The sequence below is a fragment of the Malus sylvestris genome, chromosome 10, assembly GCF_916048215.2.
Source record: "Malus sylvestris chromosome 10, drMalSylv7.2, whole genome shotgun sequence".
In the NCBI taxonomy this organism is placed as follows: Eukaryota; Viridiplantae; Streptophyta; class Magnoliopsida; order Rosales; family Rosaceae; genus Malus; species Malus sylvestris.
Window position 1 is genome coordinate 10,482,302 of NC_062269.1, and position 15,903 is coordinate 10,498,204.

At 38.8% G+C, this 15,903-nt stretch overlaps 2 long non-coding RNA genes across 2 annotated transcripts; both read right to left on the bottom strand.

Moving 5' to 3' along the window:
- Window positions 1–283: 283 nt before the first annotated feature.
- LOC126586392 (uncharacterized) lies at window positions 284–931 on the bottom strand. Its single transcript, XR_007610787.1, has 2 exons — window positions 846–931; window positions 284–808 (listed from the first exon to the last, which is right to left on the bottom strand). It is a non-coding gene; the product is annotated as an uncharacterized LOC126586392 (long non-coding RNA).
- Window positions 932–9,871: 8,940 nt separating this feature from the next.
- LOC126586393 (uncharacterized) lies at window positions 9,872–10,654 on the bottom strand. Its single transcript, XR_007610788.1, has 2 exons — window positions 10,301–10,654; window positions 9,872–10,263 (listed from the first exon to the last, which is right to left on the bottom strand). It is a non-coding gene; the product is annotated as an uncharacterized LOC126586393 (long non-coding RNA).
- Between the last annotated feature and the right edge of the window lie 5,249 nt (window positions 10,655–15,903).

The window sequence follows — 15,903 nt, forward strand, 5'->3', positions numbered from 1 at the left end:
CTAACTATGGAATACGCATGATAGAGACATTCAACAAAGATCATTAAGTTCAACGGAAATCATAAATATTGACTAGGCATTCATAACTATGGAATACGCATGTTAATCCAGCCTAGGGTTTACTTAAACACAATCGTGACTAGCGATCTTTACTGCTCATGAATATAAGTTCATAACGATTAGGTGAAATTCCCTTATATCCTAGCATCAAGTTTAGGCATGCAAATTAAGTGTCGACCCTCAACCCACATACATAAACAAGTTCTTAATCAAAACAGAAAAGTAAACCACATCTAAAGTTCATGAATTCATAACTGGAGTAAAACAAATCATAACCAACATATGTCCATGGCTTCAAATTTGCCTCTAACTAAAAAGAAATTAGTTCCACATGTTTAACATAATTGAACAACAAGTTAAATTAAACATGAACATAGAATTAAAAGAAGAAAGAATTCCAAACACTCTAATAGTTGCAGATTGCATAAGCACGGCACTACTCTTCCTCTCCTTCAATGGTGGCGGCACAAGGTGGTTATGGTGGTTGAATGGTTGGTTATATGGAGGAATGGATGGGGAAGGTTTAGATATGTAGGGAGAGGCAAGGGAAGGCTTGGAGAATGGTTAATTTCTGGATGATTTGAATGAGGTTGCTGCCATGGTATTTATAGGAAAATGATGGACTTGTTTAACACAAAAATCTGGTGGAATTGAGTAGGTGAGCATGGCAAAGAGTGGGAATTGTTGGTGGGTTAGGTATTGAGTCATCCATTCACATGTCATGGTGAGTTAAGCATTGCATCATCCACTCACATGTCATGGTGATTTAAGCATTGCATCATCACTCAAATTTCTGGTGAAAGTGAATCAATGCCCACGGCATTGAAGAATTTCTTGGTTTTGAGTGAAGTTTTGGTCAATCCTTCTAGAAATTTATCTCTTCTTGCAACTTGAATTTGTTTCACCAGATTTTTAGCATGTTCATAGCCTCTTTTGTCTTCAAATTCGTCCATCCTCATGCCTCCATGCTTGCACAATCCAATCTTGGCCCAAAAATGCTCTAGAATGTTCCAAATTGCTTCTTTTTGCATACTTTGACACTAAAACCTGAAATTGCACGAAAATAACTTTAAACACTATAATTATCATAGTTTAGCTATTTAAAAGCAAGAAAACAAGCTAACTAAGTCGTATAAATATGCTCCTATCAATTTCCCCCACACTTAGCTTTTGCTAGTCCTCGAGCAAAATAAAACAAACAAAACATAACCTAACCTTCCAACATTTGCTACAGGGATTTCCAACGATACATAACATGCCAAAGATCATTATTCCCACAGATTTTAGTCATCCCTACTCTTGAGCATATACTTAATCATAGTTACCATTCACTAGCTCACATTTAATTGTTTAAAACAACATTATGGACGTAGTAACATGCCTTAGAGAATCCACTCAATTCCTTACTGGATACACTTTTATTTTCACACAGATTTTCTAACTACACTCCCTATACTAAGTATATGTGAGAAGATTGATGTAAACATGGAAACGAACACTCACACATGTTATAAAAGAAGCACTTTTCTGGAATGATTAAGCATTTATAGATATGATCTCATGAATGGAACGCTACTACTTAGATGCTCAAACCAGGGACACCATATGCTCAAACCAATCCCAAACTCCACATATTGAAATACATAACACTCAAGATAGAAGTTAAGGATTGTAACGGGGCTAAGGGGTATTGGCTAACAAAGAAAGGTTAAGGATAAACAAAAGTTCTTAAAGCGATAGCAAACAAGTAATGAATTTGACACTTAGAATTCACTTTTGCGTGCAGAAAATCACTTAGACACACAAGGGGGTGAAATACACAATATTTAGGGTCTAATTTAACTTTTTGGACCCTTTCTTCAACAACCAACACTTGTGAGTTCTTTCTTATTTTGACCTCTTTGCCATAATTTTTTTTTTTTTCGTACCCAATTCTTGCTTTTGGCACAAATTCCCACACATAAATTCCTTCCCCCACACTTGTTTTTCTGCACAAGAATAATCAAAAGGAATTCATTCTAAGTCATGTTCACTATGCTTTAAGAACAAAGGCATGGATGGTCCTATTCTAGGCTAGGTAAGGATAACGTGGGTTAACAAAGAACATAAGCTAAACAAGGCTCAACGGGGCTTAAACCTACAAAACAAATGAACATGGGGTGCGGCTATTTGGTTCTTGGTTTACTAAAAACTTCATCTTGTTATGTGTTATGCGAATCAATTTTATGCTTTGAATGAAACGGACATGAGTTCTAGTATTTGGAACTAAATGATGAAACGCCTTCTAAGTAGTAACCAAGCAAAGAATAATGAGATCATGCAACGACTTTAGAAGACAACAAATGCACAGATTATTAACTCTCCAAAGAACGTTAAAAGCTCAAGTCTCTCAGGGTTGTAGCGTTAGTTTGAGTTTCTTCCTTCAAGCATGTTACAAAAACTAATTTTTCTTTTGATTACATGTGAATTCATGAATTACAACTAAGCATAAACCAAAGAGCATATCAAACTTTCATCCATGTTTGTAACTTACTTCAACAGTTATGCAATTAAAAACCAAATCCTCATCATTGTGTTGGAAGGTACCCTAAAACACAAAAATGACTCAAAAACGACTCTTTTTGGTATTTTTCAAACTTTTTCGAATTTTTCTAGGGTTTTCTGTTATATAACACTAAAACACTTTAAAACAGTGAGAAACAACATGTGAAGTGATAGGTGATAAAATCCCATGAATTTCATGCAAAAACAGCTTGTTTACTCCCCCACACTTAAACCAACATTGTCCTCAATGTTTTAAACATAGATTAACACAACTAGCAAACATAACACAAATGGCAAAGTAATAGCAATAAAGAGATAGGTTAGGGACGCAAATCTGGGTTTGGAGTGAAAGTTCCTTCTTCTCGTGTTTCAACACATGGGTTGCCTCCCAAGAAGCGCTTGCTTTAACGTCTTTCAGCCGGACGGTACCTTCGTTTAAGCTTTGACTAGGTTCCACGGCATGGAGGGGTACCTCCTCCACGACATGCTCCTCAAACATCTCGTAATAGGGCTTCAATCGATGCCCATTCACTTTGAATTCTTGCTGCGTCCTTGAACTTTTGATTTGCACTGCACCATGAGGGAAAACATTAGTGACAATAAAAGGACCAACCCATTTGGAACGCAACTTACCCGGAAACAACCGAAGGCGAGAATTGAACAACAACACTTTCTGCCCAATAGAGAACGTCTTGGCACGAATCATCTTGTCATGGAATGCCTTCGTTTTCTCCTTGTAAATCCGGGCATTCTCATATGCTTCATTTCGGATTTCATCAAGTTCACACAATTGAAGCTTTCTATGTAAACCTGCGGCATTAAGGTCCAAATTGAACGTTTTGACGGCCCAATGTGCACGATGCTCTAACTCGACAGGAAGATGGCATGGCTTCCCATAGATGAGTCGAAAAGGTGACATCCCAATGGGGGTTTTGTAGGCAGTGCGATACGCCCACAATGCATCGTTTAAGCGCAAATTCCAATCCTTCCTTGTAGGCCCCACGGTCTTCTCAAGAATCTGCTTGATTTCCCTATTTGAAACCTCGGCTTGCCCGCTCGTTTGAGGATGATAAGGTGTGGCCACCTTATGCGTGACATTGTATTTCTTGAGCAACGCCTCGATGGTTCGATTACAAAAATGGGAACCTCCATCACTGATTAGCACTCGTGGCATTCCAAACCTTGCAAAAATGTTAGTTTTCACAAAATCTGCAACCACTCGAGAATCATTAGTTCGGGTGGCTTTTGCTTCCACCCATTTCGACACATAGTCCACAGCAAGCAAAATATAAAGAAACCCTTGTGACGAAGGAAAGGGACCCATAAAATCAATACCCCAAACATCAAAGATTTCAACACTAAAAATGGGGGTTTGCGGCATTTGTTGTTTAGGACCAATATTGCCCGTTCTTTGGCATCTATCACAAGACATGCAAAATGTTCTAGCATCCCTAAAGATGGTAGGCCAATAGAAACCACATTCTAACACCTTAAGTGCTGTTCTTTGAGTGCCAAAGTGTCCCCCACAAGCATAAGTGTGACAAAAGGTTAGAATAGCATTAAACTCAGAATCGTGCACACACCTACGTATAACTTGGTCAGGGCAATATTTCCATAAATACGGGTCATCCCACACATAAAACCGTGCCTCTTTCTTCAATTTATCACATTGGTGTTTAAGTAATTCACTAGGAACATGTTTAGACACCAAATAATTCACCAAATCAGCATACCACGGTCCGCTTACCTTGACGGACATCAGTTGCTCATCTGGGAATGTTTCTATGATAGGCACGACATCCTCCTCATGCACCATACGGCTCAAGTGGTCAGCCACCACGTTTTCACTTCCCTTCTTATCCCGGATTTCGATATCGAACTCTTGGAGAAGAAGCATCCAACGAATGAGTCGTGGTTTGGCTTCCTTCTTGGTGAACAAATACTTCAATGCTGCATGGTCAGTATAAATAATAACTTTAGTACCAAGCAAATAAGAACGGAATTTATCTAAAGCAAATACAACAGCAAGAAGTTCTTTTTCAGTGGTAGAATAATTCAATTGTGCATCATTTAAAGTCCGAGAGGCATAATAAATAACATGCGGCCTCTTTTCCTTCATTTGCCCCAAAACAGCTCCTAATGCATAATCGGAAGCATCACACATAAGCTCAAAAGGAAAGCTCCAATCCGGTGGAACTATGATAGGGGCCGAAGTTAGCATTTCTTTGAGGTGATTGAACGCCTTCTCACACTCCTCGTTGAAGTCAAACGCCACATCTTTCTGGAGGAGACGGCAAAGAGGGTTTGAGATCTTGGAGAAGTCCTTGATAAATCGCCTATAAAATCCTGCATGACCAAGAAACGAACGAATCTCTCGAACCGAAGTAGGAGAGGGTAAGTAGCGTATAAGATCTATTTTCGATTTATCCACTTCAATTCCTCTTTCTGAAACAATATGCCCTAGAACTATGCCTTGTCTAACCATAAAGTGACATTTTTCCCAATTAAGCACAAGGTTAGTTTCTACACATCGTTTCAAAATTATTGTGAGATTTTCCAAACAACCATCAAATAAATCACCAAACACACTGAAATCATCCATAAATACCTCAATAATCTTTTCCACAAAATCTGAAAAGATACTTACCATACACCTTTGAAACGTGGCCGGAGCATTGCATAAACCAAAAGGCATGCGACGATAAGCAAAAGTACCAAAGGGGCATGTGAAAGTTGTCTTTTCTTGGTCATCCGGCGCTATGACAATCTGATTATATCCAGAATAACCATCAAGGAAACAATAAAAAGAATGACCGGCTAACCTTTCAAGCATTTGATCAATGAACGGCAAAGGGAAGTGGTCCTTCCTTGTGGTGGCGTTGAGCTTCCTATAATCAATGCACACTCTCCAACCTGTTTGGATACGGGTTGGCACAAGCTCATTCTCGGCATTTTTCACCACTGTCACTCCGGACTTCTTTGGAACACATTGCACCGGTGATACCCAACGACTATCAGAGATCGGATAAATCACTCCACAATCAAGAAGTTTGATAATCTCATTTTTCACAACTTCCATCATTGGAGGGTTGAGACGGCGCTGAGCCTCTCAAGTTGGTTTAGCCTCCTCCTCTAGAAGTATGCGATGCATGCACATAGTCGGGCTAATTCCCCTAATATCGGCCAAAGTCCACCCAATGGCCGTCTTGTGCTCTTTCAACACTCGGATCAACTTCTCCTCCTCTATGGCCGTGAGTGATGATGAGACAATGACGGGCAATGTCTCGTTATCTCCCAGAAAGACGTACTTTAAATGATCGGGCAACGGTTTAAGCTCAAGTACGGGTGCCTGAGTTACTGAGGGTAACAACTTATTAGTGGAGACTGAAATTGAAATTGGGTTAGAAGGCTTACCATGATATTGAGGTAGTGACTCAAGGGCAGCCACTATCTCTGCCTCCTCCACACTTCTAGGCACGGCAAAACCAGATTTTTGCCCAATTCCTTGTGCAATTGTTGTTTCAAGTGTATCCCTCTCCAAACAATCGAGAAAATCCTGCGCCAAATCATCAATTATATCAATAGAAAAGCAAGAATGATCGTCCTTAGGAAATTTAATACTTTCAGAAAGATTGAAATCAATGACTTCCCCATCAAATTCTATCGTTAAAGTTCCTTTAAACACATCTATCTTGGTGCGGGCTGTTTTCATGAAGGGCCTCCCTAATAGAATCGGCAATGGGGTGGAATGGGGTGAATCTTCCGTGTCAAGCACTTAGAAATCCGCTGGAAAAATCAAGTTACCAACCTGCACCAAAACATCTTCCAAAACACCATTTGGATATGCATTAGAACGATCGGCTAATTGAATTATCACACCATCATTTTTAAGCTCACCTAAGTTCATAGATGCATAAATAGCATATGGCATAACATTAATTGAAGCCCCTAAGTCTAACATGCATTGTTCAAACTTAGTATTACCAATAACGCACGGAATTGTAAAACTACCCGGATCTTTGCATTTAGGGGGTAATTTCCTTTGTAACACAGCAAAGACATTTTCACTTACTTGAACCACCTATTTGTTCGAAATCCTTCTCCTTGTTGTACAAAGTTCTTTTAAAAACTTAGCATACCTCGGGACTTGCTTAATCGCATCAAGGAGCGGGATATTGACTTGAACTTTCCGAAAGGTCTCTAGAATGTCCTTCTCGGGTTATTCCTTCTTTGATTGCTTAAACCTGCCAAGAAAGGGTACATTTAGTGGAATAGAAGTAGAAAAAGTTGAATTGGGACTTACCTTGGTGGTTTGGGACGGTTTAGGAGGACTAGATGAATTCGGCAAGGTTTGGTCATCCTTGGCCTTGGGCTTTGCTCCCTGTGCTTCTTCTTGCAGCAACTTGTCCTCCTCGTCTTGACTTGATTTGGATGTATTTGAGTCCGTTCCAACCTGTTTACCACTTTTTAATATGATGGCCTTAGCGGTTTCAAATCCTCCCTTCGGGTTCATAACGGTTGAACTAGGCAATCTGCCTTGTTCTCTAATTTGTCCCATAAATTCGGCAATTTGACCCATTTGCTTCTCCAAATTGTCCACCCGTTTGTCTTGGATTTTTCTCTCCTTATTTTGAGTTTGTACTTCCTGCGTCAAAGTAGTAAGTAACTTAACAACTTGATCATTATCCAAAGACATACCTGAGGTTGTTGGGGCAGATTGCACTTGGTTTTGATTGGGGACGAATGACTTTGTATAAAAGCCCGGTGGTTGCTGCCTAAATCCTCCTTGTTGTTGGGGTTGTTGAGGATCCCGCCATTTGAAATTTGGATGGTCCCTCCACCCCGGATTGTAGGTATTAGAGTATGGATCATGGCGTGGTTGATTTTGGTTCCCAAAACCCACGGCATTGGCAGATTCCCAACCCCCATTCTCAATCAATTGAGGGCATTGATCATTGGCATGTCCTTGCATAGAGCACACGCCACACACACTTGGTCCATGAATCTTCATTCCCTCGGCTAACTGAGAAACAATAGAAGTAAGGTTAGCTAATTGGGATTGAATTTCGGGCATAGAACTTACCTCATTCACTTGTGACCGTGGGGGGTCTCTTTGTCCAACACCTTCGTATTGTTGTGCATTATGTGCTCGGTTGGCAATTAGAACTTTTGCAGCCCTCGAAGTTTTATCCACCAACGCACCTCCCGCCGAGGCATCAAGCATTTGGCGTTCCATGGGAAGGAGTCCTTCGTAGAAGTATTGAATAAGCAACTCCTCCTTCATTTGATGCTGTGGACAAGAAGCAACAAGTGATTTAAAACGTTCATAATAAGAAGGAAACGATTCACCTTGATCTTGTTGGATGCCACTAATCCGTTTCCTCAAGAGAATAACTCTTGAAGTTGGGAAAAACTTCTCCAAGAAAGCTTTTTTCATACTGTCCCAAGATGTAACCGTTCCGGGTGCTAACTCGTAAAGCCAATCCTTCGCCTTTTCCAAAAGTGAGAATGGAAAAGCCTTCATCATCAGAATGTTCCCGTCGACATTTATGGGTGTCATGCTCGAACAAACAACCTCGAATTCCTTGAGATGCTTGTTGGGCTCTTCCATGGAAAGCCCATGGTATTTCGGAATGTGGTGCAACATGCTTGACTTCAACTCGAATTCATTGGTCTTGCCTTGGGCAGCCGCGGGGTATTGAATGCATAATGGTGCGGCATTGGTCAACCCCGAGGCCGAAAGCTCTTTAATGGTCCGATTGTCCGCTGCCATAACTTCTTCTTTCACTTCTTCAAACTCAGATTCGGCCTCTGAACTTGAACTAGGTTCACTAGGTTCGGGATGCCTCCTCTTTCTTCTCAAATCACGTTCAAAATCGTCGTTAAAGTCCAAGATATGCACAGTTTGAGAACTCCGCGTCATGCATTAGTTCATAAACCAAGAAAACAAAACAAAATAAGAAAACTAGGTAAATTACACTAAATACACACGGCAAAAACACAAGGGATTAGCAATTTTTGCTAATCCCCGGCAACGGCGCCAAAATTTGATGTGAGAATTACTTGACACACAAATTAAACCTTATTGATGACAATTGTAGTAATGATGTAAGTAGGGATCGTTCTAGACCGGGGATTAACTAGGGATGCTAATCAACAAATATAAGACTCAAAAACACTAAACTAGACTCTATAAACTCAAAACTAACTTAAAACACTCAAAACAGCAAATAACAATAAAAAAGATTCAATTCTAGACCTAACAAGTGATTTGGACGAAAATATAACTTTAAAAGACTCAAAAGATTTAAAGGAAACAAGTTTTGACTCTAAAAGCAAGACTTAAAAGCAAGGGGTTTTGTTTTGACGAAAATTGAACTTTAAAACTTTAAACTTTGAAAATAAACTTAAAGCAAAACAGATTGTGATGAAATAGAATGATGAGAAACTAGTTAGAGATTCAATTCTAGACCTAACAAGTGATTTGGACGAAAATATAACTTTAAAAGACTCAAAAGATTTAAAGGAAACAAGTTTTGACTCTAAAAGCAAGACTTAAAAGCAAAGGGTTTTGTTTTGACGAAAATTGAACTTTAAAACTTTAAACTTTGAAAATAAACTTAAAACAAAACAGATTGTGATGAAATAGAATGATGGGAAACTAGTTAGAGGGTTCCTTATCCACACATGAACATATGCATATAATTTGATTCCCAGTTATGACTTCAACAAACGATGAATGACAATGTTCCAAGTTAATTAGGTCCGCTTAAATTAACTCTTAGATTTCCCTAGATTCATTGGATTGAATGGAATACGCATTACAACCAAATTATTCCTCATCAAAGTCCCTAACTATGGAATACGCATGATAGAGACATTCAACAAAGATCATTAAGTTCAACGGAAATCATAAACATTGACTAGGCATTCATAACTATGGAATACGCATGTTAATCCAGCCTAGGGTTTACTTAAACACAATCGTGACTAGCGATCTTTATTGCTCATGAATATAAGTTCATAACGATTAGGTGAAATTCCCTTATATCCTAGCATCAAGTTTAGGCATGCAAATTAAGTGTCGACCCTCAACCCACATACATAAACAAGTTCTTAATCAAAACAGAAAAGTAAACCACATCTAAAGTTCATGAATTCATAACTGGAGTAAAACAAATCATAACTAACATATGTCCATGGCTTCAAATTTGCCTCTAACTAAAAAGAAATTAGTTCCACATGTTTAACATAATTGAACAACAAGTTAAATTAAACATGAACATAGAATTAAAAGAAGAAAGAATTCCAAACACTCTAATAGTTGCAGATTGCATAAGCACGGCACTACTCTTCCTCTCCTTCAATGGTGGCGGCACAAGGTGGTTATGGTGGTTGAATGGTTGGTTATATGGAGGAATGGATGGGGAAGGTTTAGATATGTAGGGAGAGGCAAGGGAAGGCTTGGAGAATGGTTAATTTCTGGATGATTTGAATGAGGTTGCTGCCATGGTATTTATAGGAAAAGGATGGACTTGTTTAACACAAAAATCTGGTGGAATTGAGTAGGTGAGCATGGCAAAGAGTGGGAATTGTTGGTGGGTTAGGTATTGAGTCATCCATTCACATGTCATGGTGAGTTAAGCATTGCATCATCCACTCACATGTCATGGTGATTTAAGCATTGCATCATCACTCAAATTTCTGGTGAAAGTGAATCAATGCCCACGGCATTGAAGAATTTCTTGGTTTTGAGTGAAGTTTTGGTCAATCCTTCTAGAAATTTATCCCTTCTTGCAACTTGAATTTGTTTCACCAGATTTTTAGCATGTTCATAGCCTCTTTTGTCTTCAAATTCGTCCATCCTCATGCCTCCATGCTTGCACAATCCAATCTTGGCCCAAAAATGCTCTAGAATGTTCCAAATTGCTTCTTTTTGCATACTTTGACACTAAAACCTGAAATTGCACGAAAATAACTTTAAACACTATAATTATCATAGTTTAGCTAATTAAAAGCAAGAAAACAAGCTAACTAAGTCGTATAAATATGCTCCTATCAGGTTCCGGCTAACATATCATATTTCTATGAAATCATTCTTACCTAGATTGTTTACTTAGTTATATTTTGTTATGGCATACATATGAATATGATTATGTGAAGCATGAATTGAATTGATATGATTATATATATATATATATATATATATATATGTGTGTGTGTGTGTATATATATATATAAATTATTTATATGCTTATATTCTAATTCTGGGAAAAATTATACATGTTTTACAGCGAGGGATTAGATATATTGATAAAGAAAATGATTTTGTAAAACATTTGTTTTTGCCTACTCACATTTTCTATTTTGCGCCCCTCCAGGTTTTAAGTAAGCTTGTTGTTGGTGGCTTGAGGACGTCGGCAGTTCCGACCTATCTAAATAATAGTAGGACATTTCTGGTACCGTATAACTAGTACTTGTCCTACTGGACTGCATCTAGACTTGCTATGCTCTGATTAGGAGTGTTTACGTTTGTAACTAACTTCTATCACTTTCTGTTTAGTAGTGCACTCTAGTAATTTGGTTTTTATTATTCGTATATTTCTTATCTCTATCGCTTCCACACTGTGCACATGGCTTCGTCACTCTTATGCGATGGCCAGCATGCCTTGATCTCGGTCGGGGTGTGTCACTATCACCTGAGAGAAACCCAATTCATACGATGAGCACCAATCAACTAGCACCAACCTTGGTTCTGTAATCTTGAACCTCTAAACTTGAAAACCTAGAGCTTTGATGCGATAAGAACGTCAGAAATTGATTAGCAATGAAAGAAACTTAGAGATTAGCGGCGATAACAAGCCTTCCCAACTCTAATACCATATGAACAACTTTAACAAACTGAGAAATCAAGCTTTAAAGAGCAAGAAGAAAGAGAAATGCAGAAGAAAGAGAGATAAATGTAACAGTATTTTCGATATGAATGTTTTATTACACAAAGCATTCTTGCAATAGTAAGGACTAAATGACTATATATAGAAACCACTCATAGTCCACATTTACATGAATACCCTTCTAACTAACTCATACAATTACACTCTTAACCTTCTTAACAAACTCAATCCTTATACCTACCTCAACTACTTTATAACAACCTTGACACACCAGATCATGCCACATGTCACTTTCACATATCATTGGTTATTATAGTACATGACATTTGGTATCAAATCTTGGTTTTGGCTTAGGCACACATGCTCAAGGTGTGGAAGTCACATGGTTAAGAAGACTCTAATGCTCAATGTAAACTCAAGCAAATTCTTGGTCAGTGTAAAACGGTAGATCAATCTAGTGGAGCAACGCTCAAGGAAATCTTAAGGTTAGAATACTAAGTTTCTAGTGGAGCATGGTTTAACAACATCCTAGAGGTGGAATACTAGGTGCAACAAGGGGTTCAAACATGAACTTGTTGTAAATGATGGCACCTTGGCTTGGATGTTGGTACAAGTTGGCTCAATACAAATAAAAAAAAAAGATGTGAAAAATAGTTTCACATAAGTACACAATAGTCTACACTTCAAAATAGGGGTCATATTGCAAATTACTGCCTTTTAAGATAATTGACACACCCCGATCCTAGAATCAAGGCGTGTTGGCCGTCACGTGGGCGTGACGTAACCAAAAGTGCGACGTGGAAGCAATAGATAAGAGAAATACGAAGGAATAAAAAAAAACCAACTACTAGCAATAATATCCAACTAACATGCTAGAGTGAGTTTAAGTGTGAAACACACATATTCAGAGCATAAGTACTAGGTGCAGTCAAGTAGGAACATAACTAAATTACAGCACCCGAAGGTGAGTCCTACATTTATGTAGTCTGTCAGAACGCCGTGGGAATCCTCGTGAGCCACCACACCGCTAACTAGAACCTGGAGGGGCGCAAAACAAAATTGAGTGGGTCAGTAAAACAAAGCTTTTTGAAAACATTTCATTTAATAACATTTCTAACCCCTTGCTGTAAAACTTGTATACTTTCCCAGAAAATAACATAATATGCATATAAATCTTCATATATCTCAAATCACCAATCTTTATCAAAAACCAGAAAGTATGCCATGCCATAAACGTCAACAACAAAATAAGAATTCAACATTATAACAGGTGAAATAAGGAATCAACCGGAAACCCTGCATACGGTTAATTCTAAAGCTCAATATCCAATCCAACCGGAGTCACCACAGTGACCTGTACGGCCCTACTTTGCACATAAATCGGAACTACTTGAAGTAGTTTGTACGATAAGAAAGGTGTAAGAATACGCTCTAGTGCTTCTCTCATCAACAGCTGTATAATAATCTAAAATCACCTACAAGTCGGAACCACCTCTCATGGTCTGTATGACATGTCGAAACCCTCTAATGGTCTGTACGACATGCACCTACTTGGATCCAAGGCGATCGTGTGGTGCAGGGTGAATAATATAAGCACTAACACCAGGGGTGTATGTTTGAGCTTTCAATACAATTCACATCACAATAAATCACATGATTAACATAAAACTCACCTGATACTCATCTGTGCATCCACATCACCAATTCACACATATATATATATATATATATATATATGCATCAAATACTAATTCACATATTTCATAATATGCATGCATGGCATTTTAAAACACACTTTCATTTAAATTCAATTTCTGGGAAAAATCAATAGTATATAGGTAAATACAAAAAATACTGCCCACTCACTGGTAAGTCGAAGGGTCGTAACCCCCGTGACGTCCTTGAATGCGCTCGTCCTCGGGATAAGTATCACCTATATGCGAAATAACTATAAAAACGTTATTTAAAGCACATAACCGAAAATACGTAATAACTTCTCATACGATGCTCAAATTGGGTATATGAATATACCACAATGACCTACTCGATGTCACGGATGTCGAGGTATTTTTAGAAAAAAATTTGGACTTGCCACGCACCCCCACGGGCCGGGATAGGCATGGGTCCACGCGCCCCCACGCGCGTCATCCCCTACCTTCAGTCGCCGAAAAAACTCGCCGGCACCGGAAACTGGGCAAACCTGCAATCGCCCTTTTCTCGCTCGATTCTCAATCATTTTCCATGAAATTTTCACCAAAACTTCACAATTTACGAGAGCAAGAAGGCTATGCCTTTAAAAACTTCCAAATCCTTCGAAATTAGGTCGGGAAATTTCACCCGAAACCGGCCACCTTCGAACCTTGTGATCCCGACGTTCAAAACCTTCAAACGAACGTCCCCGAGCTTCGTGAGAACCTCTTAAAGCTCACTGTGAGCTTGGATTGTCCTAAAAACCAACTATTACAAAGTTCGTGAACAGTACTTAAATTGGACCTCGAGTTTTCAACGTGAAATTGAAAGATTTCTTACCTAAAATGGGTATGGGTGAGTTCGTAGGGTCCTCACGAGTACAATGGTGCCCTTGATACCTTCGATCTGTGCTTGGATGATCGTGGGAGAGAGAGAGTTCTGAGAGAAAAGAGAGATATACGAGATAGAAGAGAGAGAATGGGGGTTTGCTTTGAGTGTGTGGGTGCTCCTAAGTCCCTAGCCACACAAAATGTAAACAAAATTTTTAATCCAACTCAATTTTTCAAAAACTTAGGGATGTATACATTTATTTGAATAACATGTCACACGTACCTTAATAGCCTTTAAGGGCAATTCTGTCATTTCACATCCACGATAAATAAATTTTCGGGACATGCTGTGACAATAATTCCACACTTAAAATTGACTAGTTTTCCATGTTCGTGTCATTTTCGTGTTATAGCCGATATCTTAACGGGTCATGTCGTGTAACACCCGTTAAAATAAACGGGTAAAATAACCTGACCTGAAATCGACCCGATAATATTAACAAGTAATATGACCCGACCCGTTACCCGTTAAGGAAAATATATTTTAAACCAATAAATAATCAAATGAAAAACATAACACTAAATAAGTATATACATACCATATTGTCACATCCAAAACATAAAAACGCAATTTTCTTTTAAGTATATTTTCACTTACCTAAAGTCTTTAATAGTTTTTTAATTATTGTAGATGTAACATCCCACATTGCCTAGGGGAGTGATCCTTAAATGTGTATTCCCATCCCTACCTAGCACGAGGCCTTTTGGGAGCTCACTGGCTTCGGGTTCCGTAGGAACTCCGAAGTTAAGTGAGAAGCAGGCCAGAGCACTCCCAGGATGGGTGACCCACTAGGAAGTTGCTCGTGAGTTCCCAAAAACAAAACCGTGAGGGAATGGTAAGCCCAAAGCGGATAATATCGTGCTACGGTGGTGGAGCGGGCCCGGGAAGTGGTCCGCCCCAAGTCGGGATGTGACAAATGGTATCAGAGCCAATCCCTAGCGGAAGTGTGCCGACGAGAACGTCTGGCCCATAAGGGGGTGGATTGTAACATCCCACATCACCCAGGGGAGTAGTCCTTAAATGTGTATTCCCATCCCTACCTAGCACGAGGCATTTTGGGAGCTCACTGGCTTCAGGTTCCGTAGGAACTCCGAAGTTAAGCGAGAAGGAGTCCAGAGCACTCTTAGGATGGGTGACCCACTGGGAAGTTGCTCGTGAGTTCCCAAAAACAAAACCGTGAGGGAATGGTAAGCCCAAAGCGGACAATATCGTGCTACGGTGGTGGAACGGGCTAGGGAAGTGGTCCGCCCCAGGTCGGGATGTGACTGTAGAAGTGTAAAAAAATATAGAAAAAACATAGAAACGCTCGTAATGACAAGTTTTACAACTTTCATGAAGAGCTTAACTTCGAAATTCGCCACTATAATCATATAAATCATAGATCAAAATTTAACCGTTGATTATTGTTTACATTTACGCTTCATTGTTCTCATCAAATTTTGTTTTTTTTCTTCAGATTTTCTTTAAACTTGTGGATTGTTGTTTACATTTACGCTTCATTGTTCTCATCAAATTTTGTTTTTTTTTTCAGATTTTCTTTTTTGAAAACTTGATCTATTAGAGGATGCAGGAAGATGAATGGTTTGGATCGTTGATATTATATTCAGAGTTTTACAGTTAGTGAAAATATTGCTTGATGTTTATAAAGTTTCTATAAGCTATATGACATCGACTCATATTTTAGTTAACCATAAATATTGAAATATGATATCAAAGATCTGAATCATTCATCTTCTTACATCCGCCAGATGATCATGTTTTCAAAAAAGAAAATTTAAAAAATGAAATTTAGTAAGAAGAATAAAGCATAAATGGCAATCGACGG